Consider the following 6,564-nt stretch of genomic DNA (forward strand, 5'->3'; position numbering starts at 1 on the left):
TTGTCAGTAGCAGGTCAGCATTTCTGCGCTGTTCCACTGACTGAAATCCCATTATGGGACTGGCTAGAACACACGTCTACCACAGGTAAACAGAAATTCCCACAGAACACAAAAAATATTACTCACCTTATTAGCTTCCCAGGTGACTTTTCACTGTCAGTTCCGAGACACCTGCAACTTCACCCAGCCACTCTGCTTCTCCGTTTTCCTTTGCTCTTTATAGCTGAGCAGTCATTATTATAGTCTTGAATTAATTATTTATTTATTCCCATTACCTCAGAGGCATGAAAATAACATTTCCATTTTACATTGTACTTTAATCTGTGAATGGGAGAAACAAAAAACATTATTCATGTTTGCAACAGCAAGATTTCCAGAATTGGGTAACACCTCAGCCAGATGCATCTCTGATCCATTTTTTGCAGGCACTGAGACACTTCTCACATGGTTAGGTCTCACAGTTCTCTCTGTTTTCAAAGCAGGTGTTTAGCTTACAGTATCATTATCAGTCATGCTTCTTCAGCTAATCCAACTAGGTGGGTATTTTTTAGTATTCTGAGGAAAAAGCCAACGTGCATGTTCTCTCACCTAAGGTCAGCATTCCCCCTACGTAACACTGCTCTCTAAACTTCCCTGCCAGTTTTGGACACTCAGCATATCACCATGGTAGTTTTGGGGCTTACCCAAAAGCCCAGGTAAAAGGAAAGCCTCATCTGGAAGGTCTTGTTACTGCTAATATTTCCCTCTCACCTCAAGTGGCCAAGGGCAGGGTCTCAAAATATCTAAACATTTGTATTGCTACATTAACTAAGATTACAGCAAGAGTAAAGCTTACTCTATTAAGTTAATCATACTTCCTGCCATCCAACACTGGTGACTGATTTCACTCTTCTTATCAGCATAAGCATAGAAGATGAGCTCCTTGTTTATGAAACCAGGTATCTTCCACATTATTCATGAACAGATTAGTATTTGCTCCTACATTCTTAATTCCAAGATTTACCATATAACAAATATAAAAATGGCATAGGAAAGCATGAAATAGAATAGAAAGTGATATGTAATAAGGCTAAGTCTTTATGTTCAATATTTGTTTTTTTTTTTTTCTTTTGATTTCTTGGATTTTTCCACTTTAAAAAATAATTAGATCATCTTTTAAGTGTTTGTTGCAGTCCTTCAGAAAGGTGGAGAAGTATCAGAAATGTTTGATCCAGAAGATCGAAGAAGATAAGACCAGCACAGAATTTGTCCTCTGTCCCACTCATCAATATTGTGTCAGTTCTTACAAGCATGTAGTGAGTTGGGACTGGCCTCAGATACTCAGAACTCCAACTTTAATTATGTTATTAATCTACTAAATTTTCTTGAGAAGAGTAGTAACTTTGTTCCTAAAGGCTTTTGTACCTGTATTTAAAGTTAATCTGAACTAAGGGAAGATGTGAATTTAAAGCACAAAACTTATTTCAGAATAACTCTCCACGAACAAACAAGCCATGGTCAGAAGCCGAAATGGAATTCTACAGCTCAAAATAAAAGCCCAATACCAAAGAGCACCTGTGAGATGAAGATCAAACATGGGGTATCACAAAGGAAAAAAAAAAAAAGTCACGATATTTCCCTGTGAGGTGGGGCCAAGTGATAACCACCTCCCCTTCTGTATGTATACTTTGAATTAACTGTACTTCATATTTGTAGAAAAAGAATGTCGCAGTTGCTACATATATTCTTTTTGTTTACAAAGAACAATTTTCTTATTCAAATCCTCAAAAGTACTTCTGATTTGATTCCAAATTGCCAGACAGCTGTCTGCTAAATTTTCCTCCTGAGCTGCCTGCGCTAGAGTGTGCTAACACCTACAGTTAATGACTAAGAGAAACAGTCCTTCTGTGATTCACTGCAGAGGGGGAGGCAAGGAAGAGGATGAAAAAGCAACAAGTCTAAATGCCACTGATGATGATGAATAACTATTACAGATTTTTTAAAAAAAAGCTTGGAGACAGTCCCTGAAGTGAGGCAGGAAGACTCAAGAAACAGGCAAACACAGTTATGCTCCACATGGGGCACCTACAATACTGACTGCACTGACTACACGACAAGGCAATCAAGCAAGCTATTGCCTGCTCCGTGCTCTGCTTCTACTGGGATACGGTCCCCCATGTCTCCTGCCTCAAGTGTTGAGGGAGCTTGGAATAGCTTTATTCACCTCCTCACAGCGTGGTGGGATCAGTACGGCATGAAGTTGACCACTTATCTCCTATTATATTTTCCAGATAGACTGGCCTCAGTGGGAAAACTGCCTTTACCTCTTCCTTCTCTGTCACCTCCAGGTAACCATATGCAAAGGGAGGGCTGGTTTCTACTCTGAGGAAAGAAACTATAGCTTGCATAGATCTGTATTCCCTTCCCAAATCCAGAAAAGTCCCATAGCTGTAGAACAGCCAATTACAAAGCCGACTGCTTCTTGAAAAATGAAAAGTAACCAATTTATACTAGACACAAGTCAGAGTAAACTTTTTTCCCCTCCTGTGTCTGTGTTCAGTACTGCTGTACCTTATCGCAGGTGTTTGCAGTGCCTGCTTACTGATGTCTCCTGCACTTATCACCTGAAGGAAGCAAACATGCAGTACCCAGTGATGTGCACAAGTTATCCCTGCGTAGGATTTCACTGGCTTGCCAGTTGGCGTACTGAACTCCTACAACTCTGTTCTAGCAGCTCTCCTCACACCTGAGGCCAGCAAACTTCCAAGTAACATTTGCTAATACATTATTTTTTTCTTATTTTATATATGCTGTCGGAAACTTTGCAGTCATTAAAAAAAAATATGTTGTTCCTTGAGAAAAAGAGTTCTTAATCATCTCACCAACAGTATTTTACTTTCATGCCAGGCAACAGGAGCTAGGAGCTAGAAATTTCAGCTTAGCCCACTAACTCCCAGCTCCTGCTTCATTTCAGATTGGTCCATGTACAATATTCTGCCTCTGTGCAATAGGCTGAAACCTTAATGCTGAACCTTCACACTAGACCCTTGATCCCCTACTGAAGAGAATCAAAACTCTCCTGCTTGTCCATCTCCCAAATGACAGCAGCCAGCATGAAACATCATTGCTTGAAACACCTGAATTCCCTTTGCTTCACACACTCAGTCATCACTAAAGCCTTGCTCCTCCACAAAACTCAAAACAGTTACAGCGTGTTCTTCAAAAGTACTTCCCACTTAAAAATGAAAGAGGACTTTGCAGAGCTATTATGCTGTCCAGTGAAGAAGAGCTGAAACTATTTAAATCATTGCTGTTGTAGATAAATACATCTCCCAGGTCTACTCTCCAAATAGTCTGGCATCAGTTCTTTTGTTCCCACCACTTCTATTCTCTGCATGCAGTGCAGAGCTCCACAATGCATTCGAGCTATCCTGATGGCTGTAAATCGCACACTTCTCCCTGCCTGTCAGCTTCTCATTAAAATAAGGCTAGTGTAGTTTGGTGTTGGGCCATGCCAGGAATAAAGAAGGGTGACAGGGTAGCTCTTATTACACTTCACTGTACAGAATCTTAATATGGGTATGCACAAAACATACAGCAAGGAAGTCATCATTCCTCTGGCCTCTCTCCCCAAACAGGAGTTCTAGGTAGCATAGAGAATATAAGTAGATTAAGGCTTTAAAGGCCTTATGTTAAGGAGCAATCCAAGTCTCATTTAGAGACTGATATTCTCCTCAACCTCGCTATTCATGCAAAGATACAACCCATTAAAAGTAATTTTCATCATATTTGAATCCAGGTGGCATAAGCAACTGCTTGCAGAAAGAAAAGTTTAACAACAGTTTAATAGTAATTAGATGAAAAAAACCTCTCTCCCCTCCACCATTCTCCCAGCATGAGCACAAGGCTATGTGTTGTAGCTCCACTATTAGAGCAACAATTTTCAGTGTCAGAAATCATTCCAGTAACCCTAATAGACTGTGACATCTTCTACAGGGCACTTTAGAAAAAAATTGTATTAAAGAGTTGAAAGTTATAGAAGAAATTATACTTTTACAGTATGATCAAATGAATGCCATTATGGCAAATTTAAATCTCATAACCTTACTACATGAAGTCACATAAGTCCCTCATAACTAGAGAAATATAGCTCTGAATGTCATCAGAGTCTACTGCACCTTACAACTCAACCAAATAGATTCTTCTACCTGAAGGTACAGGATTGAAAAAAAAGCCAAACAACACAGAAGCAAACAAACACACCACCACCACCACCCATATACTTGGAAATTAATTTCATTTCAGTAACTGCAAAAAAATCCCTCTCCAGCAGAAAAGGACATAGAAACTTCTTAAGCGGTTTTCTGGTTAATCTAAAGTAATGTGTTCCTTTCAGAAAGGAAATCTGTCTATGCAGGAAGCTCCTCAAACATTGCTCTGCAACCTCTGCTTTTCTAGCATGAAGAAAATAGCAAGTATAATAGAATTTTGCATTTTAGCTTTTTCTTAAATCACACAGTACTATCCGAATGACAGTTTATTATAATACCAAGCATCTGGGGCAGGACATATAAAGCACTACGAATCCCACACGACAACTGAATTTCAGACCATTATTAGTAGCAGCAGAATGGCCCACTTCAATAATTATATGTAGGCTCTCAACAGTTTCATTTCGCTTGTCATTTTAAGACACCCCCATTGCATTCCAGAATAACATCCTAAGAAGAAACCAAAATGTGAGCATACTGTCAGCAGCAAAGGGGAAAAAATGCTACGCAGACCAATGGTAGGGACTTGTACGGAAATAGCTCTATCACTCCAGAAGGTTTTTATCACCTATAACAACTAAGTTGTACTTCAAAATATAAATCCAACTTACTGTAATCCTCTCGAGGTTGAAACCTTGGAGAACTCCCAGACACTTTTGCTCAGAGAAGCTGGCGCAGTAGATTTCCAAGGACTTTTCCCGCACAAAGCCAGTCAGGACTGCCTGAGAAAGGAGTCACAGACACAAATCAGGAGACTCCAGTGCTGACTGGAAAATTACAGCCAGAAAGAAAGGGAGAGACATATAGGGTACGCACATACAGCAAAACGGTCCCCAACGCTAATCAGAAAGGAAAAGGTATAAGACTAGTAGGAGTACCACCTACTGCTGCCACTTATAGAAGTACCACCGAAAAGGCGAACCACCAAGGTTGTGCCCTTCGAAAGCACGCTCTCCTCCAACCTTGTTCCTATAACTAGCTGTCCCACTGTGGAGAAGGAACAACCTGTGTGATGCAGCAGCCTGTCAATGAATCAGAAGAGGTGTGCACAGGAAGGCGGGGGAGCGAACACTTCCCATGCATTTTTTTTTTAAACCACTGATCTCAAACCACCTATGAAAACAGACAATAGTATCCAAAACCAGGGGGATACTGCTTCTGATTCAGTAACAGACTGCCACATCATGTGCAGCTACTCCTTTCCTCCAATCCAACAAGCTAGTCATAAGGTAACACTCCCATCCAGCTTAATTTAATGGGATGTGCCCGCTCCCGAAGGATACGTAAGATGCACATCTGTTCTGCATGGCGACAGCCACAGCACAGTTCATCACACCAGTAACACTCGTTTAGGAGTCTTGCAGGCACAAGGGGAGTTGAGAGTAAAGCACGGGTTGCTGTTTGGCGACTCACTACCATCCAAATCACTGCTTTTCAGCACAGAAACACGACCGAGCTTAAAACACGCTTTATGTACTTCGAAGCCCTACCCTTCCCCAGAGGACACCCCGCTTTCCTCAGATCTGTTGACAGCACTCAAGAGGAAGGATTGAGGTGACTTTCCCCCCCCGCGCCTGGGAAGGGCACGGGTTCCCGGGCAGGACCAGGGCAATAAGCCACCTCACAAGGCCCTTCCCGCCCTCAAGGAAGGCGGGGGGCACGGCGGGCAGCCCAGCGGAGGCCGGCAGCCCCGCACCCTCCCGCCCCAGCCCCAGCCCCAGCCCGGTGGGTGCCCCCGCCCCCCCGGGGCGCTGCCGCCGCTGCCCCCGGTCCCGCTCACCCGCCGGGCACTCTTTCGGGGCGGGAGGAGCCCCGAGCAGCCCCTTCCCCCCGGGCCGGGGGAGAGGCAGGGCAGAGAAACGGAGGCCCAGGAAGAAAATGGCTCGTTTCCACCTGAACAACCGAGACCACAGGAAGCCCCCCGCTTGCCGGCGCCGGGGACAGCGCAGCGCAGCCCCGCAGGCCGCCGCCCGCCCTGCCTCACCCTCGGCCCGGGCCCGGCGAGGGGCGGGAGGCTTCCCCAGACGTTACCCCCTGCTGCCGGCTGCCGCGTTTGAAAGGGCCGCCAGGGCAGCCATGGCGGAGCCGCCCGCCCGACGCGCCGCGGGGAGGAGCAGGAAGCAGCGGCCGCGCCGCGCCGCAGGAAGCGGGCGCCGGAGGGGGGCGGGGCCGGCGGCAGCCCCGCCCATTGCCCCGCCCGGCCCCGCCCCGCCGCCCCGGGGCTCCCGCCAGCGGCGGGGGTCGGCGGGCCGTGCCCGCGGGCCCGGGCAGCCCCCGCGGCGGCAGCGCCTGCCCCGCCGCCCGCCCGCTGCCG

At 45.4% G+C, this 6,564-nt stretch overlaps 1 protein-coding gene across 1 annotated transcript in view; it reads right to left on the bottom strand.

The window, feature by feature from the left end:
* SRBD1 (S1 RNA binding domain 1) overlaps positions 1-6,348 on the bottom strand; it is a 133,207-nt gene extending 126,859 nt beyond the window's left edge. Inside the window, exons 1-3 of the mRNA XM_082306175.1 lie at positions 6,282-6,348; positions 4,862-4,972; positions 127-321 (exon numbers count right to left, since the gene is read on the bottom strand). The gene's annotated coding sequence lies outside the window, so the exon portion shown is untranslated. The remainder of the gene's footprint in view (positions 1-126; positions 322-4,861; positions 4,973-6,281) is intronic.
* Positions 6,349-6,564: the final 216 nt, after the last annotated feature.

This window comes from Platalea leucorodia (genome assembly GCF_965183815.1).
Source record: "Platalea leucorodia genome assembly, chromosome: 3".
Lineage (NCBI taxonomy): Eukaryota > Metazoa > Chordata > Aves > Pelecaniformes > Threskiornithidae > Platalea > Platalea leucorodia.